The sequence below is a fragment of the Hyla sarda genome, chromosome 6 (genome assembly GCF_029499605.1).
Source record: "Hyla sarda isolate aHylSar1 chromosome 6, aHylSar1.hap1, whole genome shotgun sequence".
Lineage (NCBI taxonomy): Eukaryota > Metazoa > Chordata > Amphibia > Anura > Hylidae > Hyla > Hyla sarda.
Window position 1 is genome coordinate 282,834,967 of NC_079194.1, and position 22,879 is coordinate 282,857,845.

A 22,879-nucleotide genomic window follows, 5' to 3' on the forward strand; every position below is an offset into this window, starting at 1 on the left:
TGAGGTGTGTCATGTACTTTTGGCTTGGAAGATTTGCAAAAAATCCATTGGGTGGAGGCTTACTATGGGCTTGTTGACAAGAGGTGAGAAAAAGGAGAAAGGTCACTCCTCAGGAAAGGCTAGGGCTCGTCCGGGATTTGAACCCGGGACCTCTCGCACCCAAAGCAAGAATCATACCCCTAGACCAACGAGCCAGAGGTGGCAGCTGCTGGTTTCCTACCTATGACGACTTTGATTTCACAAAGTATGCTGCCATGTGGAGAGCTTGCTTGGCACCTACAGAGGCAAATATCAATCTCTAATGGATCATCTGCATAAAAGTCCATTCAGAATGATAGACAATTAAAATAAAAGAAAGGCTCTTTGCAGTAATTACATGTATTGCATAAGCCAGTGAGGGGTTGGACACTGGTGCCAGAAAACACACAAGGAGAAGACTACATGCTACTCATGGAACTGGATGAGCAGGAATGCTCTCAAAAGGTGGAATTGTCCGGGATTTGTACCCGGGAACTCTCGCACCCTAAGTGAGAATCATACCCCTAGACCAACGAGCCAAGCTGAGACAGCAGCAAAAGGACGTTTGCCAACACCAAATTTATTCACAGGACTGCTGCTGTCAGAAAACAAACAAGGAGAAGACTAAAGATAGCTCACGGAATGATATGGATGGGAAGGAACCCTAAGTGAGGATCATACCCCTAGACCAATGAGTCGACACAGCGTTTCCACTGAAGACAGCATTCGCAGGTTTTAACTTCTACAATGCTCAGAGTTGAATTGAGGTAACCAAAAAGTAAAGTCTTCTCCGGAAACACCTCTGTCCGTGACTTAAAGCAAACCGCTCTGGTAAAGAGCAGATGAAACCGATTTATGAGAGGTGAGGGCGGTAAATGAAGGTGGTGACAGGGCTCGTCCGGGATACGAACCCAGGGCCTCTCGCACCCGAAGCGAGAATCATACCACTAGACCAACGAGCCAGAACTCTGCCATACTCCTGAGGCGTGTCAGGTACTTTTGTCTTGGCAGACACTGGTGCCAGAAAACACACAAGTAGAAGACTACATGCTACTCATGGAACTGGATGAGCAGGAATGCTCTCAAAAGGTGGGCTCGTCCGGGATTTGAACCCGGGACCTCTCGCACCCTAAGCGAGAATCATACCCCTAGACCAACGAGCCAAGCTGAGACAGCACCAAAAGGACGTTTGCCAACACCAACGAGCCAAGCTGAGACATCGTCGAAAGGCCGTTTGCCAACACCAAATTTATTCACAGGACTGCTGCTGTCAGAAAACAAACAAGGAGAAGACTAAAGATAGCTCACGGAATGATAAAGATGGGAAGGAACCCTAAGTGAGGATCATACCCCTAGACCAATGAGTCGACACAGCGTTTCCACTGAAGACAGCATTCGCAGGTTTTCACTTCTACAATGCTCAGAGTTGAATTAAGGTAACCAAAAAGTAAAGTCTTCTCCGGAAACACCTCTGTCCGTGACTTAAAGCAAACCGCTCTGGTAAAGAGCAGATGAAACCGATTTATGAGAGGTGAGGGCGGTAAATGAAGGTGGTGACAGGGCTCGACCGGGATACGAACCCGGGGCCTCTCGCACCCGAAGCGAGAATCATACCACTAGACCAACGAGCCAGAATTCTGCCACACTCCTGAGGCGTGTCAGGTACTTTTGTCTTGGCAGACACTGGTGCCAGAAAACACACAAGTAGAAGACTACATGCTACTCAAGGAACTGGATGAGCAGGAATGCTCTCAAAAGGTGGGCTCGTCCGGGATTTGAACCCGGGACCTCTCGCACCCTAAGCGAGAATCATACCCCTAGACCAACGAGCCAAGCTGAGACAGCACCAAAAGGCCGTTTGCCAACACCAACGAGCCAAGCTGAGACAACGTCAAAAGGCCGTTTGCCAACACCAAATTTATTCACAGGACTGCTGCTGTCAGAAAACAAACAAGGAGAAGACTAAAGATAGCTCACGGAATGATAAGGTTGGGAAGGAACCCTAAGTGAGGATCATACCCCTAGACCAATGAGTCGACACAGCGTTTCCACTGAAGACAGCATTGGCAGGTTTTCACTTCTACAATGCTCAGAGTTGAATTAAGGTAACCAAAAAGTAAAGTCTTCTCCGAAAACACCTCTGTCCGTGATTTAAAGCAAACCGCTCTGGTAAACAGCAGATGAAACCGATTTATGAGAGGTGAGGGCGGCAAATGAAGGTGGTGACAGGGCTCGTCCGGTATTCGAACCCGGGGCCTCTCGCACCCGAAGCGAGAATCATACCTCTAGACCAACGAGCCAGAATTCTGCCATACTCCTGAGGCTTGTTAGGTACTTTTGCCTTGGCAGATTTGCAAAAATCCATTGGGTGGAGGCTTACTATGGGCATGTTGACAAGAGGTGAGAAAAAGGAGAAAGGTCACTCCTCAGGAAAAGCTAGGGCTCGTTCGGGATTTGATCCCGAGACCTCTCACACCCAAAGCGAGAATCATACCCCTAGACCAACGAGCCAGAGGTGGCAGCTGCTGGTTTCCTTCCTATGACGACTTTGACCTCTCAAAGTATGCTGCCATGTGGAGAGCTTGCTTGGCACCTACAGAGGCAAAAATCAATCTCTAATGGATCATCTGCATAAAAGTCCATTCAGAATGATAGACAATTAAAATAAAAGAAAGGCACTTTGCAAGCATTACATGTATTGCATAAGCCAGTGAGGGGTTGGACACTGGTGCCAGAAAACACACAAGGAGAAGACTACATGCTACTCATGGAACTGGATGAGCAGGAATGCTCTCAAAAGGTGGGCTCGTCCAGGATTTGAACCCGGGACCTCTCGCACCCTAAGCGAGAATCATACCCCTAGACCAACGAGCCAAGCTGAGACAGCAGCAAAAGGACGTTTGCCAACACCAACGAGCCAAGCTGAGACAACGTCGAAAGGCCGTTTGCCAACACCAAATTTATTCACAGGACTGCTGCTGTCAGAAAACAAACAAGGAGAAGACTAAAGATAGCTCACGGAATGATAAGGATGGGAAGGAACCCTAAGTGAGGATCATACCCCTAGACCAATGAGTCGACACATCATTTCCACTGAAGACAGCATTGGCAGGTTTTCACTTCTACAATGCTCAGAGTTGAATTAAGGTAACCAAAAAGTAAAATCTTCTCCGAAAACACCTCTGTCCGTGATTTAAAGCAAACCGCTCTGGTAAACAGCAGATGAAACCGATTTATGAGAGGTGAGGGCGGCAAATGAAGGTGGTGACAAGGCTCGTCTGGGATTCGCACCCGAAGCGAGAATCATACCTCTAGACCAACGAGCCAGAATTCTGCCAGAATCCTGAGGCGTGTCAGGTACTTTTGCCTTGGCAGATTTGCAAAAAATCCATTCGGTGGAGGCTTTTTATGGGCATGTTGACAAGAGGTGAGAAAAAGGAGAAAGGTCACACCTCAGGAAAAGCCAGGGATCGTCCGGGATTTGAACCCGAGACCTCTCACACCCAAAGCGAGAATCATACCCCTAGACCAACAAGCCAGAAGTGGCAGCTGCTGGTTTCCTTCCTATGCTGACTTTGACCTCTCAAAGTATGCTGCCATGTGGAGAGCTTGCTTGGCACCTACAGAGGCAAATATCAATCTCTAATGGATCATCTGCATAAAAGTCCATTCAGAATGATAGACAATTAAAAAAAAAGAAAGGCACTTTGCAAGCATTACATGTATTACATAAGCCAGTGAGGGGTTGGACACTGGTGCCAGAAAACACACAAGAAGAAGACTACATGCTACTCATGGAACTGGATGAGCAGGAATGCTCTCAAAAGGTGGGCTCGTCCGGGATTTGAACCCGGGACCTCTCGCACCCTAAGCGAGAATCATACCCCTAGACCAACGAGCCAAGCTGAAACAGCCGCAAAAGGACGTTTGCCAATACCAACGAGCCAAGCTGAGACAACGTCTAAAGGCCGTTTGCCAACACCAATTTTATTCACAGGACTGCTGCTGTCAGAAAACAAACAAGGAGAAGACTAAAGATAGCTCACGCAATGATAAGGTTGGGAAGGAACCCTAAGTGAGGATCAAACCCCTAGACCAATGAGTCGACACAGCGTTTCCACTGAAGACAGCATTGGCAGGTTTTCATTTCTACAATGCTCAGAGTTGAATTAAGGTAACCAAAAAGTAAAGTCTTCTCCGAAAACACCTCTGTCCGTGATTTAAAGCAAACCGCTCTGGTAAACAGCAGATTAAACCGATTTATGAGAGGTGAGGGCGGCAAATGAAGGTGGTGACAGGGCTCGTCAGGGATTCGAACCCGGGCCCTCTCGCACCCTAAGCGAGAATCATTCCTCTAGACCAACGAGCCAGAATTCTGCCATTATCCTGAGGCGTGTCAGGTACTTTTGTCTTGGCAGATTTGCAAAAAATCCATTGGGTGGAGGCTTACTATTGGCATGTTGACAAGAGGTGAGAAAAAGGAGAAAGGTCACTCCTCAGGAAAAGCCAGGGCTCGTCCAGGATTTGAACCCGGGACCTCTCGCACCCAAAGCGAGAATCATACCCCTAGACCAACAAGCCAGAGGTGGCAGCTGCTGGTTTCCTTCCTATGCTGACTTTGACCTCTCAAAGTATGCTGCCATGTGGAGAGCTTGCTTGGCACCTACAGAGGCAAATATCAATCTCTAATGGATCATCTGCATAAAAGTCCATTCAGAATGATAGACAATTAAAATAAAAGAAAGGCACTTTGCAAGCATTACATGTATTGCATAAGCCAGTGAGGGGTTGGACACTGGTGCCAGAAAACACACAAGGAGAAGACTACATGCTACTCATGGAACTGGATGAGCAGGAATGCTCTCAAAAGGTGGGCTCGTCCGGGATTTGAACCCGGGACCTCTCGCACCCTAAGCGAGAATCATACCCCTAAAGTCTTCTCCGAAAACACCTCTGTCCGTGATTTAAAGCAAACCGCTCTGGTAAACAGCAGATGAAACCGATTTATGAGAGGTGAGGGCAGCAAATGAAGGTGGTGACAGGGCTCGTCCGGGATTCGAACCCGGGGCCTCTCGCACCCGAAGCGAGAATCATACCTCTAGACCAACAAGCCAGAATTCTGCCATACTCCTGAGGCGTGTTAGGCAGATTTGCAAAAAATCCATTGGGTGGAGGCTTACTATGGGCATTTGACAAGAGGTGAGAAAAAGGAGAAAGGTCACTCCTCAGGAAAAGCTAGGGCTCGTTTAGGATTTGAACCCCGGACCTCTCGCACCCTAAGCGAGAATCGTACCCCTAGACCAACGAGCCAAGCTGAGACAGCAGCAAAAGGACGTTTGCCAACACCAACGAGCCAAGCTGAGACAACGTTGAAAGGCCGTTAGCCAACACCAAATTTATTCACAGGACTGCTGCTGTCAGAAAACAAACAAGGAGAAGACTAAAGATAGCTCACGGAATGATAAGGATGGGAAGGAACCCTAAGTGAGGATCATACCCCTAGACCAATGAGTCGACACAGCGTTTCCACTGAAGAGAGCATTCGCAGGTTTTCACTTCTACAATGGTCAGAGTTGAATTAAGGTAACCAAAAAGTAAAGTCTTCTCCGGAAACACCTCTGTCCGTGACTTAAAGCAAACCGCTCTGGTAAAGAGCAGATGAAACCGATTTATGAGAGGTGAGGGAGGCAAATGAAGGTGGTGACAGGGCTCGTCCGGGATTCGTACCCGGGGCCTCTCGCACCCAAAGCGAGAATCATACCACTAGATGCCAGAATTCTGCCATACTCCTGAGGCATGTCAGGTACTTTTGTCTTTGCAGACACTGGTGCCAGAAAACACACAAGTAGAAGACTACATGCTACTCATGGAACTGGATGAGCAGGTATGCTCTCAAAAGGTGGGCTTGTCCGGGATTTGAACCCGGGACCTCTCGCACCCTAAGCGAGAATCATACCCCTAGACCAACGAGCCAAGCTGAAACAGCAGCAAAAGGACGTTTGCCAACACCAACGAGACAAGCTGAGACAACGTCGAAAGGCCGTTTGCCAACACCAAATTTATTCACAGGACTGAATAAAGGGTTCCTTAAGGAACCCTAAGTGAGGATCATACCCCTAGACCAATGAGTCGACACAGCGTTTCCACTGAAGACAGCATTGGCAGGTTTTCACTTCTACAATGCTCAGAGTTGAATTAAGGTAACCAAAAAGTAAAGTCTTCTCCGAAAACACCTCTGTCCGTGATTTAAAGCAAACCGCTCTGGTAAACAGCAGATGAAACCGAATTATGAGAGGTGAGGGCGGCAAATGAAGGTGGTGACAGGGCTCGTCAGGGATTCGAACCCGGGGCCTCTCACACCCTAAGCGAGAATCATACCTCTAGACCAACGAGCCAGAATTCTGCCTTACTCCTGAGGCGTGTCAGGTACTTTTGCCTAGGCAGATTTGCAAAAAATCCATTGGGTGGAGGCTTACTATGGGCATGCTGACAAGAGGTGAGAAAAGGGAGAAAGGTCACTCCTCAGGAAAGGTGGCTCGTCCGGTATTTGAACCCAGGACCTCTCGCACCCAAAGCGAGAATAATACCCCTAGACCAACGAGCCAGAGGTGGCAGCTGCTGGTTTCCTTCCTATGCTGACTTTGACCTCTCAAAGTATGCTGCCATGTGGAGAGCTTGCTTGGCACCTACAGAGGCAAATATCAATCTCTAATGGATCATCTGCATAAAAGTCCATTCAGAATGATAGACAATTAAAATAAAAGAAAGGCACTTTGCAAGCATTACATGTATTGCATAAGCCAGTGAGGGGTTGGACACTGGTGCCAGAAAACACACAAGTAGAAGACTACATGCTACTCATGGAACTGGATGAGCAGGAATGCTCTCAAAAGGTGGGCTCGTCCGGGATTTAAACCCGAGACCTCTCGCACCCTAAGCGAGAATCATACCCCTAGACCAACGAGCCAAGCTGAGGCAGCAGCAAAAGGACGTTTGCCAACACCAACGAGCCAAGCTGAGACAACTTCGAAAGGCCGTTTGCCAACACCAAATTTATTCACAGGACTGAGCAGGACAGAGGTTCCACACCGCTGCTGTCAGAAAACAAACAAGGAGAAGACTAAAGAGGTTGGACACTGGTGCCAGAAAACACATAAGGAGAAGACTACATGCTACTCATGGAACTGGATGAGCAGGAATGCTCTCAAAAGGTGGGCTCGTCCGGTATTTGAACCCGGGACCTCTCGCGCCCTAAGCGAGAATCATACCCCTAGAACAACAAGCCAAGCTGAGACAGCTTCAAAAGGCCGTTTGCCAACACCAACGAGCCAAGCTGAGACAACGTCGAAAGGCCGTTTGCCAACACCAAATTTCTTCACAGGACTGCTGCTGTCAGAAAACAAACAAGGAGAAGACTAAAGATAGCTCACGGAATGATACGGTTGGGAAGGAACCTTAAGTGAGGATCATACCCCTAGACCAATGAGTCGACACAGCGTTTCCACTGAAGACAGCATTGGCAGGTTTTCACTTCTACAATGCTCAGAGATTAATTAAGGTAACCAAAAAGTAAAGTCTTCTCCGAAAACACCTCTGTCCGTGATTTAAAGCAAACCGCTCTGGTAAACAGCAGATGAAACCGATTTATGAGAGGTGAGGGCGGCAAATGAAGGTGGTGACAGGGCTCGTCCGGGATTCGAACCCGGGGCCTCTCGCACCCGAAGCGAGAATCATACCACTAGACCAACGAGCCACAATTCAGCCATGCTCCTGAGGCGTGTCAGGTACTTTTGTCTTTGCAGACACTGGTGCCAGAAAACACACAAGTAGAAGACTACATGCTACTCATGGAACTGGATGAGCAGGTATGCTCTCAAAAGGTGGGCTCGTCCGGGATTTGAACCCGGGACCTCTCGCACCCTAAGCGAGAATCATACCCCTAGACCAACGAGCCAAGCTGAGACGGTAGCAAAAGGACGTTTGCCAACACCAACGAGCCAAGCTGAGACAACGTCGAAAGGCCGTTTGCCAACACCAAATTTATTCACAGGACTGAGCAGGACAGAGGTTCCACACCGCTGCTGTCAGAAAACAAACAAGGAGAAGGCTAAAGAGGTTGGACACTGGTGCCAGAAAACACACAAGGAGAAGACTACATGCTACTCATGGAACTGGATGAGCAGGAATGCTCTCAAAAGGTGGGCTCGTCCGGGATTTGAACCCGGGACCTCTCGCACCCTAAGCGAGAATCATACCCCTAGACCAACGAGCCAAGCTGAGACAGCAGCAAAAGGACGTTTGCCAACACCAACGAGCCAAGCTGAGACAACGTCGAAACGCCGTTTGCCAACACCAAATTTATTCACAGGACTGCTGCTGTCAGAAAACAAACAAGGAGAAGACTAAAGATAGCTCACGGAATGATACGGTTGGGAAGGAACCCTAGGTGAGGATCATACCCCTAGACCAATGAGTCGACACAGCGTTTCCACTGAAGACAGCATTGGCAGGTTTTCACTTCTACAATGCTCAGAGTAGAATTAAGGTAACCAAAAAGTAAAGTCTTCTCCGAAAACACCTCTGTCCGTGATTTAAAGCAAACCGCTCTGGTAAACAGCAGATGAAACCGATTTATGAGAGGTGAGGGCGGCAAAAGAAGGTGGTGACAGGGCTCGTCCGGGATTCGAACCCGGGGCCTCTCGCACCCGAAGCGAGAATCATACCACTAGACCAACGAGCCATAATTCTGCCATACTCCTGAGGCGTGTCAGGTACTTTTGTCTTGGCAGATACTGGTGCCAGAAAACACACAAGTAGAAGACTACATGCTACTCATGGAACTGGATGAGCAGGAATGCTCTCAAAAGGTGGGCTCGTCCGGGATTTGAACCCGGGACCTCTCGCACCCTAAGCGAGAATCATACCTCTAGACCAACGAGCCAGAATTCTGCCATACTCCTGAGGCGTGTCAGGTACTTTTGCCTTGGCAGATTTGCAAAAAATCCATTGGGTGGAGGCTTACTATGGGCATGTTGACAAGAGGCGAGAAAAAGGAGAAAGGTCACTCCTCAGGAAAAGCTAGGGCTCGTTTAGGATTTGAACCCGGGACCTCTCGCACCCTAAGCGAGAATCATACCCCTAGACCAACGAGCCAAGCAGAGACAGCAGCAAAAGGACGTTTGCCAACACCAACGAGCCAAGCTGAGACAACGTCGAAAGGCCGTTTGCCAACACCAAATTTATTCACAGGACTGCTGCTGTCAGAAAACAAACAAGGAGAAGACTAAAGATAGCTCACGGAATGATAAGGATGGGAAGGAACCCTAAGTGAGGATCATACCCCTAGACCAATGAGTCGACACAGCGTTTCCACTGAAGAGAGCATTCGCAGGTTTTCACTTCTACAATGCTCAGAGTTGAATTAAGGTAACCAAAAAGTAAAGTCTTCTCCGGAAACACCTCTGTCCGTGACTTAAAGCAAACCGCTCTGGTAAAGAGCAGATGAAACCGATTTATGAGAGGTGAGGGCGGCAAATGAAGGTGGTGACAGGGCTCGTCCGGAATTCGAACCCGGGGCCTCTCGCACCCGAAGCGAGAATCATACCACTAGACCAACGAGCCACAATTCAGCCAAACTCCTGAGGCGTGTCAGGTACTTTTGTCTTTGCAGACACTGGTGCCAGAAAACACACAAGTAGAAGACTACATGCTACTCATGGAACTGGATGAGCAGATTTGCTCTCAAAAGGTGGGCTCGTCGGGGATTTGAACCCGGGACCTCTCGCACCCTAAGCGAGAATCATACCCCTAGACCAACGAGCCAAGCTGAGACAGCAGCAAAAGGACGTTTGCCAACACCAACGAGCCAAGCTGAGACAACGTCGAAAGGCCGTTTGCCAACACCAAATTTATTCACAGGACTGAGCAGGACAGAGGTTCCACACCGCTGCTGTCAGAAAACAAACAAGGAGAAGACTAAAGAGGTTGGACACTGGTGCCAGAAAACACACAAGGAGAAGACTACATGCTACTCATGGAACTGGATGAGCAGGAATGCTCTCAAAAGGTGGGCTCGTCCGGGATTCGAACCCGGGGCCTCTCGCACCCGAAGCGAGAATCATACCACTAGACCAACGAGCCACAATTCAGCCATACTCCTGAGGCGTGTCAGGTACTTTTGTCTTTGCAGACACTGGTGCCAGAAAACACACAAGTAGAAGACTACATGCTACTCATGGAACTGGATGAGCAGGAATGCTCTCAAAAGGTGGGCTCGTCCGGGATTTGAACCCGGGACCTCTCGCACCCTAAGCGAGAATCATACCCCTAGACCAACGAGCCAAGCTGAGACAGCAGCAAAAGGACGTTTGCCAACACCAACGAGCCAAGCTGAGACAACGTCGAAAGGCCGTTTGCCAACACCAAATTTATTCACAGGACTGAGCAGGACAGAGGTTCCACACCGCTGCTGTCAGAAAACAAACAAGGAGAAGACTAAAGATAGCTCACGGAATGATACGGTTGGGAAGGAACCCTAAGTGAGGATCATACCCCTAGACCAATGAGTCGACACAGCGTTTCCACTGAAGACAGCATTGGCAGGTTTTCACTTCTACAATGCTCAGAGTTGAATTAAGGTAACCAAAAAGTAAAGTCTTCTCCGAAAACACCTCTGTCCGTGATTTAAAGCAAACCGCTCTGGTAAACAGCAGATGAAACCGATTTATGAGAGGTGAGGGCGGCAAATGAAGGTGGTGACAGGGCTCGTCCGGGATTCGAACCCGGGGCCTCTCGCACCCGAAGCGAGAATCATACCTCTAGACCAACGAGCCAGAATTCTGCCATACTCCTGAGGCGTGTCAGGTACTTTTGCCTTGGCAGATTTGCAAAAAATCAATCGGGTGGAGGCTTACTATGGGCATGTTGACAAGAGGTGAGAAAAAGGAGAAAGGTCACTCCTCAGGAAAAGCCAGGGCTCGTCGGGATTTGAACCCGGGACCTCTCGCACCCAAAGCGAGAATCATACCCCTAGACCAACGAGCCAGAGGTGGCAGCTGCTGGTTTCCTTCCTATGCTGACTTTGACCTCTCAAAGTATGCTTCCATGTGGAGAGCTTGCTTGGCACCTACAGAGGCAAATATCAATCTCTAATGGATCATCTGCATAAAAGTCCATTCAGAATGATAGACAATTAAAATAAAAGGCACTTTGCAAGCATTACATGTATTGCATAAGCCAGTGAGGGGTTGGACACTGGTGCCAGAAAACACACAAGGAGAAGACTACATGCTACTCATGGAACTGGATGAGCAGGAATGCTCTCAAAAGGTGGGCTCGTACGGGATTAGAACCCGGGACCTCTCGCACCCTAAGCGAGAATCATACCCCTAGAACAACAAGCCAAGCTGAGACAGCTTCAAAAGGCCGTTTGCCAACACCAACGAGCCAAGCTGAGACAGCGTCGAACGGCCGTTTGTCAACACCAAATTTATTCACAGGACTGCTGCTGTCAGAAAACAAACAAGGAGAAGACTAAAGATAGCTCACGGAATGATAAGGATGGGAAGGAACCCTAAGTGAGGATCATAGCCCTAGACCAATGAGTCGACACAGCGTTTCCACTGAAGACAGCATTGGCAGGTTTTCACTTCTACAATGCTCAGAGTTGAATTAAGGTAACCAAAAAGTAAAGTCTTCTCCGGAAACACCTCTGTCCGTGACTTAAAGCAAACCGCTCTGGTAAAGAGCAGATGAAACCGATTTATGAGAGGTGAGGGCGGCAAATGAAGGTGGTGACAGGGCTCGTCCGGGATTCGAACCCGGGGCCTCTCGCACCCGAAGCGAGAATCATACCACTAGACCAACGAGCCACAATTCAGCCATGCTCCTGAGGCGTGTCAGGTACTTTTGTCTTTTCAGACACTGGTGCCAGAAAACACACAAGTAGAAGACTACATGCTACTCATGGAACTGGATGAGCAGGTATGCTCTCAAAAGGTGGGCTCGTCCGGGATTTGAACCCGGGACCTCTCGCACCCTAAGCGAGAATCATACCCCTAGACCAACGAGCCAAGCTGAGACGGCAGCAAAAGGACGTTTGCCAACACCAACGAGCCAAGCTGAGACAACGTCGAAAGGCCGTTTGCCAACACCAAATTTATTCACAGGACTGAGCAGGACAGAGGTTCCACACCGCTGCTGTCAGAAAACAAACAAGGAGAAGGCTAAAGAGGTTGGACACTGGTGCCAGAAAACACACAAGGAGAAGACTACATGCTACTCATGGAACTGGATGAGCAGGAATGCTCTTAAAAGGTGGGCTCGTCCGGGATTTGAACCCGGGACCTCTCGCACCCTAAGCGAGAATCATACCCCTAGACCAACGAGCCAAGCTGAGACAGCAGCAAAAGGACGTTTGCCAACACCAACGAGCCAAGCTGAGACAACGTCGAAACGCCGTTTGCCAACACCAAATTTATTCACAGGACTGCTGCTGTCAGAAAACAAACAAGGAGAAGACTAAAGATAGCTCACGGAATGATACGGTTGGGAAGGAACCCTAAGTGAGGATCATACCCCTAGACCAATGAGTCGACACAGCGTTTCCACTGAAGACAGCATTGGCAGGTTTTCACTTCTACAATGCTCAGAGTAGAATTAAGGTAACCAAAAAGTAAAGTCTTCTCCGAAAACACCTCTGTCCGTGATTTAAAGCAAACCGCTCTGGTAAACAGCAGATGAAACCGATTTATGAGAGGTGAGGGCGGCAAAAGAAGGTGGTGACAGGGCTCGTCCGGGATTCGAACCCAGGGCCTCTCGCACCCGAAGCGAGAATCATACCACTAGACCAACGAGCCATAATTCTGCCATACTCCTGAGGCGTGTCAGGTACTTTTGTCTTGGCAGATACTGGTGCCAGAAAACACACAAGTAGAAGACTACATGCTACTCATGGAACTGGATGAGCAGGAATGCTCTCAAAAGGTGGGCTCGTCCGGGATTTGAACCCGGGACCTCTCGCACCCTAAGCGAGAATCATACCTCTAGACCAACGAGCCAGAATTCTGCCATACTCCTGAGGCGTGTCAGGTACTTTTGCCTTGGCAGATTTGCAAAAAATCCATTGGGTGGAGGCTTACTATGGGCATGTTGACAAGAGGCGAGAAAAAGGAGAAAGGTCACTCCTCAGGAAAAGCTAGGGCTCGTTTAGGATTTGAACCCGGGACCTCTCGCACCCTAAGCGAGAATCATACCCCTAGACCAACGAGCCAAGCTGAGACAGCAGCAAAAGGACGTTTGCCAACACCAACGAGCCAAGCTGAGACAACGTCGAAAGGCCGTTTGCCAACACCAAATTTATTCACAGGACTGCTGCTGTCAGAAAACAAACAAGGAGAAGACTAAAGATAGCTCACGGAATGATAAGGATGGGAAGGAACCCTAAGTGAGGATCATACCCCTAGACCAATGAGTCGACACAGCGTTTCCACTGAAGAGAGCATTCGCAGGTTTTCACTTCTACAATGCTCAGAGTTGAATTAAGGTAACCATAAAGTAAAGTCTTCTCCGGAAACACCTCTGTCCGTGACTTAAAGCAAACCGCTCTGGTAAAGAGCAGATGAAACCGATTTATGAGAGGTGAGGGCGGCAAATGAAGGTGGTGACAGGGCTCGTCCGGGATTCGAACCCGGGGCCTCTCGCACCCGAAGCGAGAATCATACCACTAGACCAACGAGCCACAATTCAGCCAAACTAATGAGGCGTGTCAGGTACTTTTGTCTTTGCAGACACTGGTGCCAGAAAACACACAAGTAGAAGACTACATGCTACTCATGGAACTGGATGAGCAGGTTTGCTCTCAAAAGGTGGGCTCGTCGGGGATTTGAACCCGGGACCTCTCGCACCCTAAGCGAGAATCATACCCCTAGACCAACGAGCCAAGCTGAGACAGCAGCAAAAGGACGTTTGCCAACACCAACGAGCCAAGCTGAGACAACGTCGAAACGCCGTTTGCCAACACCAAATTTATTCACAGGACTGCTGCTGTCAGAAAACAAACAAGGAGAAGACTAAAGATAGCTCACGGATTGATACGGTTGGGAAGGAACCCTAAGTGAGGATCATACCCCTAGACCAATGAGTCGACACAGCGTTTCCACTGAAGACAGCATTGGCAGGTTTTCACTTCTACAATGCTCAGAGTTGAATTAAGGTAACCAAAAAGTAAAGTCTTCTCCGAAAACACCTCTGTCCGTGATTTAAAGCAAACCGCTCTGGTAAACAGCAGATGAAACCGATTTATGAGGGCGGCAAATGAAGGTGGTGACAGGGCTCGTCCGGGATTCGAACCCGGGGCCTCTCGCACACGAAGCGAGAATCATACCTCTAGACCAACGAGCCACAATTCAGCCATACTCCTGAGGCGTGTCAGGAACTTTTGTCTTTGCAGACACTGGTGCCAGAAAACACACAAGTAGAAGACTACATGCTACTCATGGAACTGGATGAGCAGGTATGCTCTCAAAAGGTGGGCTCGTCCGGGATTTAAACCCGGGACCTTTCGCACCCTAAGCGAGAATCATACCCCTAGACCAACGAGCCAAGCTGAGACAGCAGCAAAAGGACGTTTGCCAACACCAACGAGCCAAGCTGAGACAACGTCGAAAGGCTGTTTGCCAACACCAAATTTATTCTCAGGACTGAGCAGGACAGAGGTTCCACACCGCTGCTGTCAGAAAACAAACAAGGAGAAGACTAAAGAGGTTGGACACTGGTGCCAGAAAACACACAAGGAGAAGACTACATGCTACTCATGGAACTGGATGAGCAGGAATGCTCTCAAAAGGTGGGCTCGTCCGGGATTTGAACCCGGGACCTCTCGCACCCTAAGCGAGAATCATACCCCTAGACCAACGAGCCAAGCTGAGACAGCAGCAAAAGGACGTTTGCCAACACCAACGAGCCAAGCTGAGACAACGTCGAAACGCCGTTTGCCAACACCAAATTTATTCACAGGACTGCTGCTGTCAGAAAACAAACAAGGAGAAGACTAAAGATAGCTCACGGAATGATAAGGATGGGAAGGAACCCTAAGTGAGGATCATACCCCTAGACCAATTAGTCGACACAGCGTTTCCACTGAAGAGAGCATTCGCAGGTTTTCACTTCTACAATGCTCAGAGTTGAATTAAGGTAACCAAAAAGTAAAGTCTTCTCCGGAAACACCTCTGTCCGTGACTTAAAGCAAACCGCTCTGGTAAAGAGCAGATGAAACCGATTTATGAGAGGTGAGGGCGGCAAATGAAGGTGGTGACAGGGCTCGTCCAGGATTCGAACCCGGGGCCTCTCGCACCCGAAGCGAGAATCATACCACTAGACCAACGAGCCACAATTCAGCCATGCTCCTGAGGCGTGTCAGGTACTTTTGTCTTTGCAGACACTGGTGCCAGAAAACACACAAGTAGAAGACTACATGCTACTCATGGAACTGGATGAGCAGGTATGCTCTCAAAAGGTGGGCTCGTCCGGGATTTGAACCCGGGACCTCTCGCACCCTAAGCGAGAATCATACCCCTAGACCAACGAGCCAAGCTGAGACAGCAGCAAAATGACGTTTGCCAACACCAACGAGCCAAGCTGAGACAACGTCGAAAGGCCGTTTGCCAACACCAAATTTATTCACAGGACTGAGCAGGACAGAGGTTCCACACCGCTGCTGTCAGAAAACAAACAAGGAGAAGACTAAAGAGGTTGGACACTGGTGCCAGAAAACACACAAGGAGAAGACTACATGCTACTCATGGAACTGGATGAACAGGAATGCTCTCAAAAGGTGGGCTTGTCCGGGATTTGAACCCGGGACCTCTCGCACCCTAAGCGAGAATCATACCCCTAGACCAACGAGCCAAGCTGAGACAGCAGCAAAAGGACGTTTGCCAACACCAACGAGCCAAGCTGAGACAACGTCGAAAGGCCGTTTGCCAACACCAAATTTATTCACAGGACTGCTGCTGTCAGAAAACAAACAAGGAGAAGACTAAAGATAGCTCACGGAATGATACGGTTGGGAAGGAACCCTAAGTGAGGATCATACCCCTAGACCAATGAGTCGACACAGCGTTTCCACTGAAGACAGCATTGGCAGGTTTTCACTTCTACAATGCTCAGAGTTGAATTAAGGTAACCAAAAAGTAAAGTCTTCTCCGAAAACACCTCTGTCCGTGATTTAAAGCAAACCGCTCTGGTAAACAGCAGATGAAACCGATTTATGAGAGGTGAGGGCGGCAAATGAAGGTGGTGACAGGGCTCGTCCGGGATTCAAACCCGGGGCCTCTCGCACCCGAAGCGAGAATCATACCTCTAGACCAACGAGCCAGAATTCTGCCATACTCCTGAGGCGTGTCAGGTACTTTTGTCTTGGCAGATACTGGTGCCAGAAAACACACAAGGAGAAGACTACATGCTACTCATGGAACTGGATGAGCAGGTATGCTCTCAAAAGGTGGGCTCGTCCGGGATTTAAACCCGGGACCTTTCGCACCCTAAGCGAGAATCATACCCCTAGACCAACGAGCCAAGCTGAGACAGCAGCAAAAGGACGTTTGCCAACACCAACGAGCCAAGCTGAGACAACGTCGAAAGGCCGTTTGCCAACACCAAATTTATTCTCAGGACTGAGCAGGACAGAGGTTCCACACCGCTGCTGTCAGAAAACAAACAAGGAGAAGACTAAAGAGGTTGGACACTGGTGCCAGAAAACACACAAGGAGAAGACTACATGCTACTCATGGAACTGGATGAGCAGGAATGCTCTCAAAAGGTGGGCTCGTCCGGGATTTGAACCCGGGACCTCTCGCACCCTAAGCGAGAATCATACCCCTAGACCAACGAGCCAAGCTGAGACAGCAGCAAAAGGACGTTTGCCAACACCAACGAGCCAAGCTGAGACAACGTCGAAACGCCGTTTGCCAACACCAAATTTATTCACAGGACTGCTGCTGTCAGAAAACAAACAAGGAGAAGACTAAAGATAGCTCACGGAATGATAAGGATGGGAAGGAACCCTAAGTGAGGATCATACCCCTAGACCAATTAGTCGACACAGCGTTTCCACTGAAGAGAGCATTGGCAGGTTTTCACTTCTACAATGCTCAGAGTTGAATTAAGGTAACCAAAAAGTAAAGTCTTCTCCGGAAACACCTCTGTCCGTGACTTAAAGCAAACCGCTCTGGTAAAGAGCAGATGAAACCGATTTATGAGAGGTGAGGGCGGCAAATGAAGGTGGTGACAGGGCTCGTCCAGGATTCGAACCCGGGGCCTCTCGCACCCGAAGCGAGAATCATACCACTAGACCAACGAGCCACAATTCAGCCATGCTCCTGAGGCGTGTCAGGTACTTTTGTCTTTGCAGACACTGGTGCCAGAAAACACACAAGTAGAAGACTACATGCTACTCATGGAACTGGATGAGCAGGTATGCTCTCAAAAGGTGGGCTCGTCCGGGATTTGAACCCGGGACCTCTCGCACCCTAAGCGAGAATCATACCCCTAGACCAACGAGCCAAGCTGAGACAGCAGCAAAAGGACGTTTGCCAACACCAACGAGCCAAGCTGAGACAACGTCGAAAGGCCGTTTGCCAACACCAAATTTATTCACAGGACTGAGCAGGACAGAGGTTCCACACCGCTGCTGTCAGAAAACAAACAAGGAGAAGACTAAAGAGGTTGGACACTGGTGCCAGAAAACACACAAGGAGAAGACTACATGCTACTCATGGAACTGGATGAACAGGAATGCTCTCAAAAGGTGGGCTTGTCCGGGATTTGAACCCGGGACCTCTCGCACCCTAAGCGAGAATCATACCCCTAGACCAACGAGCCAAGCTGAGACAGCAGCAAAAGGACGTTTGCCAACACCAACGAGCCAAGCTGAGACAACGTCGAAAGGCCGTTTGCCAACACCAAATTTATTCACAGGACTGCTGCTGTCAGAAAACAAACAAGGAGAAGACTAAAGATAGCTCACGGAATGATAAGGATGGGAAGGAACCCTAAGTGAGGATCATACCCCTAGACCAATGAGTCGACACAGCGTTTCCACTGAAGAGAGCATTCGCAGGTTTTCACTTCTACAATGCTCAGAGTTGAATTAAGGTAACCAAAAAGTAAAGTCTTCTCCGGAAACACCTCTGTCCGTGACTTAAAGCAAACCGCTCTGGTAAAGAGCAGATGAAACCGATTTATGAGAGGTGAGGGCGGCAAATGAAGGTGGTGACAGGGCTCGGCCGGGATTCGAACCCGGGGCCTCTCGCACCCGAAGCGAGAATCATACCACTAGACCAACGAGCCACAATTCAGCCATACTCCTGAGGCGTGTCAGGTACTTTTGTCTTTGCAGACACTGGTGCCAGAAAACACACAAGTAGAAGACTACATGCTACTCATGGAACTGGATGAGCAGGAATGCTCTCAAAAGGTGGGCTCGTCCGGGATTTGAACCCGGGACCTCTCGCACCCTAAGCGAGAATCATACCCCTAGACCAACGAGCCAAGCTAAGACAGCAGCAAAAGGACGTTTGCCAACACCAACGAGCCAAGCTGAGACAACGTCGAAAGGCCGTTTGCCAACACCAAATTTATTCACAGGACTGAGCAGGACAGAGGTTCCACACCGCTGCTGTCAGAAAACAAACAAGGAGAAGACTAAAGAGGTTGGACACTGGTGCCAGAAAACACACAAGGAGAAGACTACATGCTACTCATGGAACTGGATGAACAGGAATGCTCTCAAAAGGTGGGCTTGTCTGGGATTTGAACCCGGGACCTCTCGCACCCTAAGCGAGAATCATACCCCTAGACCAACGAGCCAAGCTGAGACAGCAGCAAAAGGACGTTTGCCAACACCAACGAGCCAAGCTGAGACAACGTCGAAAGGCCGTTTGCCAACACCAAATTTATTCACAGGACTGCTGCTGTCAGAAAACAAACAAGGAGAAGACTAAAGATAGCTCACGGAATGATACGGTTGGGAAGGAACCCTAAGTGAGGATCATACCCCTAGACCAATGAGTCGACACAGCGTTTCCACTGAAGACAGCATTGGCAGGTTTTCACTTCTACAATGCTCAGAGTTGAATTAAGGTAACCAAAAAGTAAAGTCTTCTCCGAAAACACCTCTGTCCGTGATTTAAAGCAAACCGCTCTGGTAAACAGCAGATGAAACCGATTTATGAGAGGTGAGGGCGGCAAATGAAGGTGGTGACAGGGCTCGTCCGGGATTCAAACCCGGGGCCTCTCGCACCCGAAGCGAGAATCATACCTCTAGACCAACGAGCCAGAATTCTGCCATACTCCTGAGGCGTGTCAGGTACTTTTGTCTTGGCAGATACTGGTGCCAGAAAACACACAAGGAGAAGACTACATGCTACTCATGGAACTGGATGAACAGGAATGCTCTCAAAAGGTGGGCTCGTCCGGGATTTGAACCCGGGACCTCTCGCACCCTAAGCGAGAATCATACCCCTAGACCAACGAGCCAAGCTGAGACAGCAGCAAAAGGACGTTTGCCAACACCAACGAGCCAAGCTGAGACAACGTCGAAAGGCCGTTTGCCAACACCAAATTTATTCACAGGACTGCTGCTGTCAGAAAACAAACAAGGAGAAGACTAAAGATAGCTCACGGAATGATAAGGATGGGAAGGAACCCTAAGTGAGGATCATACCCCTAGACCAATGAGTCGACACAGCGTTTCCACTGAAGAGAGCATTCGCAGGTTTTCACTTCTACAATGCTCAGAGTTGAATTAAGGTAACCAAAAAGTAAAGTCTTCTCCGGAAACACCTCTGTCCGTGACTTAAAGCAAACCGCTCTGGTAAAGAGCAGATGAAACCGATTTATGAGAGGTGAGGGCGGCAAATGAAGGTGGTGACAGGGCTCGTCCGGGATTCGAACCCGGGGCTTCTCGCACCCGAAGCGAGAATCATACCACTAGACCAACGAGCCACAATTCAGCCAAACTCCTGAGGCGTGTCAGGTACTTTTGTCTTTGCAGACACTGGTGCCAGAAAACACACAAGTAGAAGACTACATGCTACTCATGGAACTGGATGAGCAGGTATGCTCTCAAAAGGTGGGCTCGTCCGGGATTTAAACCCGGGACCTTTCGCACCCTAAGCGAGAATCATACCCCTAGACCAACGAGCCAAGCTGAGACAGCAGCAAAAGGACGTTTGCCAACACCAACGAGCCAAGCTGAGACAACGTCGAAAGGCCGTTTGCCAACACCAAATTTATTCTCAGGACTGAGCAGGACAGAGGTTCCACACCGCTGCTGTCAGAAAACAAACAAGGAGAAGACTAAAGAGGTTGGACACTGGTGCCAGAAAACACACAAGGAGAAGACTACATGCTACTCATGGAACTGGATGAGCAGGAATGCTCTCAAAAGGTGGGCTCGTCCGGGATTTGAACCCGGGACCTCTCGCACCCTAAGCGAGAATCATACCCCTAGACCAACGAGCCAAGCTGAGACAGCAGCAAAAGGACGTTTGCCAACACCAACGAGCCAAGCTGAGACAACGTCGAAACGCCGTTTGCCAACACCAAATTTATTCACAGGACTGCTGCTGTCAGAAAACAAACAAGGAGAAGACTAAAGATAGCTCACGGAATGATAAGGATGGGAAGGAACCCTAAGTGAGGATCATACCCCTAGACCAATTAGTCGACACAGCGTTTCCACTGAAGAGAGCATTGGCAGGTTTTCACTTCTACAATGCTCAGAGTTGAATTAAGGTAACCAAAAAGTAAAGTCTTCTCCGGAAACACCTCTGTCCGTGACTTAAAGCAAACCGCTCTGGTAAAGAGCAGATGAAACCGATTTATGAGAGGTGAGGGCGGCAAATGAAGGTGGTGACAGGGCTCGTCCAGGATTCGAACCCGGGGCCTCTCGCACCCGAAGCGAGAATCATACCACTAGACCAACGAGCCACAATTCAGCCATGCTCCTGAGGCGTGTCAGGTACTTTTGTCTTTGCAGACACTGGTGCCAGAAAACACACAAGTAGAAGACTACATGCTACTCATGGAACTGGATGAGCAGGTATGCTCTCAAAAGGTGGGCTCGTCCGGGATTTGAACCCGGGACCTCTCGCACCCTAAGCGAGAATCATACCCCTAGACCAACGAGCCAAGCTGAGACAGCAGCAAAAGGACGTTTGCCAACACCAACGAGCCAAGCTGAGACAACGTCGAAAGGCCGTTTGCCGACAACAAATTTATTCACAGGACTGAGCAGGACAGAGGTTCCACACCGCTGCTGTCAGAAAACAAACAAGGAGAAGACTAAAGAGGTTGGACACTGGTGCCAGAAAACACACAAGGAGAAGACTACATGCTACTCATGGAACTGGATGAACAGGAATGCTCTCAAAAGGTGGGCTTGTCCGGGATTTGAACCCGGGACCTCTCGCACCCTAAGCGAGAATCATACCCCTAGACCAACGAGCCAAGCTGAGACAGCAGCAAAAGGACGTTTGCCAACACCAACGAGCCAAGCTGAGACAACGTCGAAAGGCCGTTTGCCAACACCAAATTTATTCACAGGACTGCTGCTGTCAGAAAACAAACAAGGAGAAGACTAAAGATAGCTCACGGAATGATAAGGATGGGAAGGAACCCTAAGTGAGGATCATACCCCTAGACCAATGAGTCGACACAGCGTTTCCACTGAAGAGAGCATTCGCAGGTTTTCACTTCTACAATGCTCAGAGTTGAATTAAGGTAACCAAAAAGTAAAGTCTTCTCCGGAAACACCTCTGTCCGTGACTTAAAGCAAACCGCTCTGGTAAAGAGCAGATGAAACCGATTTATGAGAGGTGAGGGCGGCAAATGAAGGTGGTGACAGGGCTCGGCCGGGATTCGAACCCGGGGCCTCTCGCACCCGAAGCGAGAATCATACCACTAGACCAACGAGCCACAATTCAGCCATACTCCTGAGGCGTGTCAGGTACTTTTGTCTTTGCAGACACTGGTGCCAGAAAACACACAAGTAGAAGACTACATGCTACTCATGGAACTGGATGAGCAGGAATGCTCTCAAAAGGTGGGCTCGTCCGGGATTTGAACCCGGGACCTCTCGCACCCTAAGCGAGAATCATACCCCTAGACCAACGAGCCAAGCTGAGACAGCAGCAAAAGGACGTTTGCCAACACCAACGAGCCAAGCTGAGACAACGTCGAAAGGCCGTTTGCCAACACCAAATTTATTCACAGGACTGAGCAGGACAGAGGTTCCACACCGCTGCTGTCAGAAAACAAACAAGGAGAAGACTAAAGAGGTTGGACACTGGTGCCAGAAAACACACAAGGAGAAGACTACATGCTACTCATGGAACTGGATGAACAGGAATGCTCTCAAAAGGTGGGCTTGTCCGGGATTTGAACCCGGGACCTCTCGCACCCTAAGCGAGAATCATACCCCTAGACCAACGAGCCAAGCTGAGACAGCAGCAAAAGGACGTTTGCCAACACCAACGAGCCAAGCTGAGACAACGTCGAAAGGCCGTTTGCCAACACCAAATTTATTCACAGGACTGCTGCTGTCAGAAAACAAACAAGGAGAAGACTAAAGATAGCTCACGGAATGATACGGTTGGGAAGGAACCCTAAGTGAGGATCATACCCCTAGACCAATGAGTCGACACAGCGTTTCCACTGAAGACAGCATTGGCAGGTTTTCACTTCTACAATGCTCAGAGTTGAATTAAGGTAACCAAAAAGTAAAGTCTTCTCCGAAAACACCTCTGTCCGTGATTTAAAGCAAACCGCTCTGGTAAACAGCAGATGAAACCGATTTATG

At 49.2% G+C, this 22,879-nt stretch overlaps 57 non-coding genes across 57 annotated transcripts; all 57 read right to left on the reverse strand.

Annotated features, from left to right (window-relative positions):
* Nucleotides 1-122: 122 nt before the first annotated feature.
* Nucleotides 123-194, reverse strand: TRNAP-UGG (transfer RNA proline (anticodon UGG)). The gene has a single exon. It is a non-coding gene; the product is annotated as a tRNA-Pro (tRNA).
* Nucleotides 195-908: 714 nt separating this feature from the next.
* TRNAP-CGG (transfer RNA proline (anticodon CGG)) lies at nucleotides 909-980 on the reverse strand. The gene has a single exon. It is a non-coding gene; the product is annotated as a tRNA-Pro (tRNA).
* Nucleotides 981-1,109: 129 nt separating this feature from the next.
* TRNAP-AGG (transfer RNA proline (anticodon AGG)) lies at nucleotides 1,110-1,181 on the reverse strand. Its single transcript has one exon. It is a non-coding gene; the product is annotated as a tRNA-Pro (tRNA).
* A 396-nt stretch (nucleotides 1,182-1,577) lies between these two features.
* On the reverse strand, nucleotides 1,578-1,649 carry TRNAP-CGG (transfer RNA proline (anticodon CGG)). Its single transcript has one exon. It is a non-coding gene; the product is annotated as a tRNA-Pro (tRNA).
* A 129-nt stretch (nucleotides 1,650-1,778) lies between these two features.
* On the reverse strand, nucleotides 1,779-1,850 carry TRNAP-AGG (transfer RNA proline (anticodon AGG)). Its single transcript has one exon. It is a non-coding gene; the product is annotated as a tRNA-Pro (tRNA).
* Nucleotides 1,851-2,246: 396 nt separating this feature from the next.
* Nucleotides 2,247-2,318, reverse strand: TRNAP-CGG (transfer RNA proline (anticodon CGG)). The gene has a single exon. It is a non-coding gene; the product is annotated as a tRNA-Pro (tRNA).
* A 139-nt stretch (nucleotides 2,319-2,457) lies between these two features.
* On the reverse strand, nucleotides 2,458-2,529 carry TRNAP-UGG (transfer RNA proline (anticodon UGG)). The gene has a single exon. It is a non-coding gene; the product is annotated as a tRNA-Pro (tRNA).
* A 291-nt stretch (nucleotides 2,530-2,820) lies between these two features.
* Nucleotides 2,821-2,892, reverse strand: TRNAP-AGG (transfer RNA proline (anticodon AGG)). The gene has a single exon. It is a non-coding gene; the product is annotated as a tRNA-Pro (tRNA).
* A 955-nt stretch (nucleotides 2,893-3,847) lies between these two features.
* On the reverse strand, nucleotides 3,848-3,919 carry TRNAP-AGG (transfer RNA proline (anticodon AGG)). Its single transcript has one exon. It is a non-coding gene; the product is annotated as a tRNA-Pro (tRNA).
* A 396-nt stretch (nucleotides 3,920-4,315) lies between these two features.
* On the reverse strand, nucleotides 4,316-4,387 carry TRNAP-AGG (transfer RNA proline (anticodon AGG)). Its single transcript has one exon. It is a non-coding gene; the product is annotated as a tRNA-Pro (tRNA).
* Nucleotides 4,388-4,527: 140 nt separating this feature from the next.
* On the reverse strand, nucleotides 4,528-4,599 carry TRNAP-UGG (transfer RNA proline (anticodon UGG)). Its single transcript has one exon. It is a non-coding gene; the product is annotated as a tRNA-Pro (tRNA).
* Nucleotides 4,600-5,059: 460 nt separating this feature from the next.
* On the reverse strand, nucleotides 5,060-5,131 carry TRNAP-CGG (transfer RNA proline (anticodon CGG)). The gene has a single exon. It is a non-coding gene; the product is annotated as a tRNA-Pro (tRNA).
* A 788-nt stretch (nucleotides 5,132-5,919) lies between these two features.
* TRNAP-AGG (transfer RNA proline (anticodon AGG)) lies at nucleotides 5,920-5,991 on the reverse strand. Its single transcript has one exon. It is a non-coding gene; the product is annotated as a tRNA-Pro (tRNA).
* Nucleotides 5,992-6,341: 350 nt separating this feature from the next.
* TRNAP-AGG (transfer RNA proline (anticodon AGG)) lies at nucleotides 6,342-6,413 on the reverse strand. Its single transcript has one exon. It is a non-coding gene; the product is annotated as a tRNA-Pro (tRNA).
* Nucleotides 6,414-6,913: 500 nt separating this feature from the next.
* Nucleotides 6,914-6,985, reverse strand: TRNAP-AGG (transfer RNA proline (anticodon AGG)). The gene has a single exon. It is a non-coding gene; the product is annotated as a tRNA-Pro (tRNA).
* Nucleotides 6,986-7,699: 714 nt separating this feature from the next.
* Nucleotides 7,700-7,771, reverse strand: TRNAP-CGG (transfer RNA proline (anticodon CGG)). Its single transcript has one exon. It is a non-coding gene; the product is annotated as a tRNA-Pro (tRNA).
* Nucleotides 7,772-7,900: 129 nt separating this feature from the next.
* Nucleotides 7,901-7,972, reverse strand: TRNAP-AGG (transfer RNA proline (anticodon AGG)). The gene has a single exon. It is a non-coding gene; the product is annotated as a tRNA-Pro (tRNA).
* Nucleotides 7,973-8,218: 246 nt separating this feature from the next.
* Nucleotides 8,219-8,290, reverse strand: TRNAP-AGG (transfer RNA proline (anticodon AGG)). Its single transcript has one exon. It is a non-coding gene; the product is annotated as a tRNA-Pro (tRNA).
* A 396-nt stretch (nucleotides 8,291-8,686) lies between these two features.
* TRNAP-CGG (transfer RNA proline (anticodon CGG)) lies at nucleotides 8,687-8,758 on the reverse strand. Its single transcript has one exon. It is a non-coding gene; the product is annotated as a tRNA-Pro (tRNA).
* Nucleotides 8,759-8,887: 129 nt separating this feature from the next.
* On the reverse strand, nucleotides 8,888-8,959 carry TRNAP-AGG (transfer RNA proline (anticodon AGG)). Its single transcript has one exon. It is a non-coding gene; the product is annotated as a tRNA-Pro (tRNA).
* A 608-nt stretch (nucleotides 8,960-9,567) lies between these two features.
* Nucleotides 9,568-9,639, reverse strand: TRNAP-CGG (transfer RNA proline (anticodon CGG)). Its single transcript has one exon. It is a non-coding gene; the product is annotated as a tRNA-Pro (tRNA).
* Nucleotides 9,640-9,768: 129 nt separating this feature from the next.
* TRNAP-AGG (transfer RNA proline (anticodon AGG)) lies at nucleotides 9,769-9,840 on the reverse strand. The gene has a single exon. It is a non-coding gene; the product is annotated as a tRNA-Pro (tRNA).
* Nucleotides 9,841-10,086: 246 nt separating this feature from the next.
* Nucleotides 10,087-10,158, reverse strand: TRNAP-CGG (transfer RNA proline (anticodon CGG)). The gene has a single exon. It is a non-coding gene; the product is annotated as a tRNA-Pro (tRNA).
* Nucleotides 10,159-10,287: 129 nt separating this feature from the next.
* On the reverse strand, nucleotides 10,288-10,359 carry TRNAP-AGG (transfer RNA proline (anticodon AGG)). The gene has a single exon. It is a non-coding gene; the product is annotated as a tRNA-Pro (tRNA).
* Nucleotides 10,360-10,778: 419 nt separating this feature from the next.
* TRNAP-CGG (transfer RNA proline (anticodon CGG)) lies at nucleotides 10,779-10,850 on the reverse strand. The gene has a single exon. It is a non-coding gene; the product is annotated as a tRNA-Pro (tRNA).
* Nucleotides 10,851-11,816: 966 nt separating this feature from the next.
* TRNAP-CGG (transfer RNA proline (anticodon CGG)) lies at nucleotides 11,817-11,888 on the reverse strand. Its single transcript has one exon. It is a non-coding gene; the product is annotated as a tRNA-Pro (tRNA).
* A 129-nt stretch (nucleotides 11,889-12,017) lies between these two features.
* Nucleotides 12,018-12,089, reverse strand: TRNAP-AGG (transfer RNA proline (anticodon AGG)). The gene has a single exon. It is a non-coding gene; the product is annotated as a tRNA-Pro (tRNA).
* Nucleotides 12,090-12,335: 246 nt separating this feature from the next.
* On the reverse strand, nucleotides 12,336-12,407 carry TRNAP-AGG (transfer RNA proline (anticodon AGG)). Its single transcript has one exon. It is a non-coding gene; the product is annotated as a tRNA-Pro (tRNA).
* A 396-nt stretch (nucleotides 12,408-12,803) lies between these two features.
* TRNAP-CGG (transfer RNA proline (anticodon CGG)) lies at nucleotides 12,804-12,875 on the reverse strand. The gene has a single exon. It is a non-coding gene; the product is annotated as a tRNA-Pro (tRNA).
* A 129-nt stretch (nucleotides 12,876-13,004) lies between these two features.
* TRNAP-AGG (transfer RNA proline (anticodon AGG)) lies at nucleotides 13,005-13,076 on the reverse strand. The gene has a single exon. It is a non-coding gene; the product is annotated as a tRNA-Pro (tRNA).
* Nucleotides 13,077-13,684: 608 nt separating this feature from the next.
* On the reverse strand, nucleotides 13,685-13,756 carry TRNAP-CGG (transfer RNA proline (anticodon CGG)). Its single transcript has one exon. It is a non-coding gene; the product is annotated as a tRNA-Pro (tRNA).
* A 129-nt stretch (nucleotides 13,757-13,885) lies between these two features.
* Nucleotides 13,886-13,957, reverse strand: TRNAP-AGG (transfer RNA proline (anticodon AGG)). Its single transcript has one exon. It is a non-coding gene; the product is annotated as a tRNA-Pro (tRNA).
* Nucleotides 13,958-14,346: 389 nt separating this feature from the next.
* TRNAT-CGU (transfer RNA threonine (anticodon CGU)) lies at nucleotides 14,347-14,418 on the reverse strand. The gene has a single exon. It is a non-coding gene; the product is annotated as a tRNA-Thr (tRNA).
* Nucleotides 14,419-14,547: 129 nt separating this feature from the next.
* On the reverse strand, nucleotides 14,548-14,619 carry TRNAP-AGG (transfer RNA proline (anticodon AGG)). The gene has a single exon. It is a non-coding gene; the product is annotated as a tRNA-Pro (tRNA).
* A 246-nt stretch (nucleotides 14,620-14,865) lies between these two features.
* On the reverse strand, nucleotides 14,866-14,937 carry TRNAP-AGG (transfer RNA proline (anticodon AGG)). Its single transcript has one exon. It is a non-coding gene; the product is annotated as a tRNA-Pro (tRNA).
* A 396-nt stretch (nucleotides 14,938-15,333) lies between these two features.
* Nucleotides 15,334-15,405, reverse strand: TRNAP-CGG (transfer RNA proline (anticodon CGG)). Its single transcript has one exon. It is a non-coding gene; the product is annotated as a tRNA-Pro (tRNA).
* A 129-nt stretch (nucleotides 15,406-15,534) lies between these two features.
* TRNAP-AGG (transfer RNA proline (anticodon AGG)) lies at nucleotides 15,535-15,606 on the reverse strand. Its single transcript has one exon. It is a non-coding gene; the product is annotated as a tRNA-Pro (tRNA).
* Nucleotides 15,607-15,852: 246 nt separating this feature from the next.
* Nucleotides 15,853-15,924, reverse strand: TRNAP-AGG (transfer RNA proline (anticodon AGG)). The gene has a single exon. It is a non-coding gene; the product is annotated as a tRNA-Pro (tRNA).
* A 396-nt stretch (nucleotides 15,925-16,320) lies between these two features.
* TRNAP-CGG (transfer RNA proline (anticodon CGG)) lies at nucleotides 16,321-16,392 on the reverse strand. Its single transcript has one exon. It is a non-coding gene; the product is annotated as a tRNA-Pro (tRNA).
* Nucleotides 16,393-16,521: 129 nt separating this feature from the next.
* On the reverse strand, nucleotides 16,522-16,593 carry TRNAP-AGG (transfer RNA proline (anticodon AGG)). Its single transcript has one exon. It is a non-coding gene; the product is annotated as a tRNA-Pro (tRNA).
* Nucleotides 16,594-16,839: 246 nt separating this feature from the next.
* Nucleotides 16,840-16,911, reverse strand: TRNAP-AGG (transfer RNA proline (anticodon AGG)). Its single transcript has one exon. It is a non-coding gene; the product is annotated as a tRNA-Pro (tRNA).
* Nucleotides 16,912-17,307: 396 nt separating this feature from the next.
* Nucleotides 17,308-17,379, reverse strand: TRNAP-CGG (transfer RNA proline (anticodon CGG)). The gene has a single exon. It is a non-coding gene; the product is annotated as a tRNA-Pro (tRNA).
* Nucleotides 17,380-17,508: 129 nt separating this feature from the next.
* On the reverse strand, nucleotides 17,509-17,580 carry TRNAP-AGG (transfer RNA proline (anticodon AGG)). The gene has a single exon. It is a non-coding gene; the product is annotated as a tRNA-Pro (tRNA).
* A 246-nt stretch (nucleotides 17,581-17,826) lies between these two features.
* TRNAP-AGG (transfer RNA proline (anticodon AGG)) lies at nucleotides 17,827-17,898 on the reverse strand. Its single transcript has one exon. It is a non-coding gene; the product is annotated as a tRNA-Pro (tRNA).
* A 396-nt stretch (nucleotides 17,899-18,294) lies between these two features.
* Nucleotides 18,295-18,366, reverse strand: TRNAP-CGG (transfer RNA proline (anticodon CGG)). Its single transcript has one exon. It is a non-coding gene; the product is annotated as a tRNA-Pro (tRNA).
* A 129-nt stretch (nucleotides 18,367-18,495) lies between these two features.
* TRNAP-AGG (transfer RNA proline (anticodon AGG)) lies at nucleotides 18,496-18,567 on the reverse strand. The gene has a single exon. It is a non-coding gene; the product is annotated as a tRNA-Pro (tRNA).
* Nucleotides 18,568-19,281: 714 nt separating this feature from the next.
* Nucleotides 19,282-19,353, reverse strand: TRNAP-CGG (transfer RNA proline (anticodon CGG)). The gene has a single exon. It is a non-coding gene; the product is annotated as a tRNA-Pro (tRNA).
* A 129-nt stretch (nucleotides 19,354-19,482) lies between these two features.
* TRNAP-AGG (transfer RNA proline (anticodon AGG)) lies at nucleotides 19,483-19,554 on the reverse strand. The gene has a single exon. It is a non-coding gene; the product is annotated as a tRNA-Pro (tRNA).
* Nucleotides 19,555-19,950: 396 nt separating this feature from the next.
* On the reverse strand, nucleotides 19,951-20,022 carry TRNAP-CGG (transfer RNA proline (anticodon CGG)). Its single transcript has one exon. It is a non-coding gene; the product is annotated as a tRNA-Pro (tRNA).
* Nucleotides 20,023-20,151: 129 nt separating this feature from the next.
* TRNAP-AGG (transfer RNA proline (anticodon AGG)) lies at nucleotides 20,152-20,223 on the reverse strand. Its single transcript has one exon. It is a non-coding gene; the product is annotated as a tRNA-Pro (tRNA).
* A 246-nt stretch (nucleotides 20,224-20,469) lies between these two features.
* TRNAP-AGG (transfer RNA proline (anticodon AGG)) lies at nucleotides 20,470-20,541 on the reverse strand. Its single transcript has one exon. It is a non-coding gene; the product is annotated as a tRNA-Pro (tRNA).
* Nucleotides 20,542-20,937: 396 nt separating this feature from the next.
* TRNAP-CGG (transfer RNA proline (anticodon CGG)) lies at nucleotides 20,938-21,009 on the reverse strand. Its single transcript has one exon. It is a non-coding gene; the product is annotated as a tRNA-Pro (tRNA).
* Nucleotides 21,010-21,138: 129 nt separating this feature from the next.
* Nucleotides 21,139-21,210, reverse strand: TRNAP-AGG (transfer RNA proline (anticodon AGG)). The gene has a single exon. It is a non-coding gene; the product is annotated as a tRNA-Pro (tRNA).
* Nucleotides 21,211-21,456: 246 nt separating this feature from the next.
* On the reverse strand, nucleotides 21,457-21,528 carry TRNAP-AGG (transfer RNA proline (anticodon AGG)). Its single transcript has one exon. It is a non-coding gene; the product is annotated as a tRNA-Pro (tRNA).
* Nucleotides 21,529-21,924: 396 nt separating this feature from the next.
* TRNAP-CGG (transfer RNA proline (anticodon CGG)) lies at nucleotides 21,925-21,996 on the reverse strand. Its single transcript has one exon. It is a non-coding gene; the product is annotated as a tRNA-Pro (tRNA).
* Nucleotides 21,997-22,125: 129 nt separating this feature from the next.
* TRNAP-AGG (transfer RNA proline (anticodon AGG)) lies at nucleotides 22,126-22,197 on the reverse strand. The gene has a single exon. It is a non-coding gene; the product is annotated as a tRNA-Pro (tRNA).
* A 246-nt stretch (nucleotides 22,198-22,443) lies between these two features.
* On the reverse strand, nucleotides 22,444-22,515 carry TRNAP-AGG (transfer RNA proline (anticodon AGG)). Its single transcript has one exon. It is a non-coding gene; the product is annotated as a tRNA-Pro (tRNA).
* Between the last annotated feature and the right edge of the window lie 364 nt (nucleotides 22,516-22,879).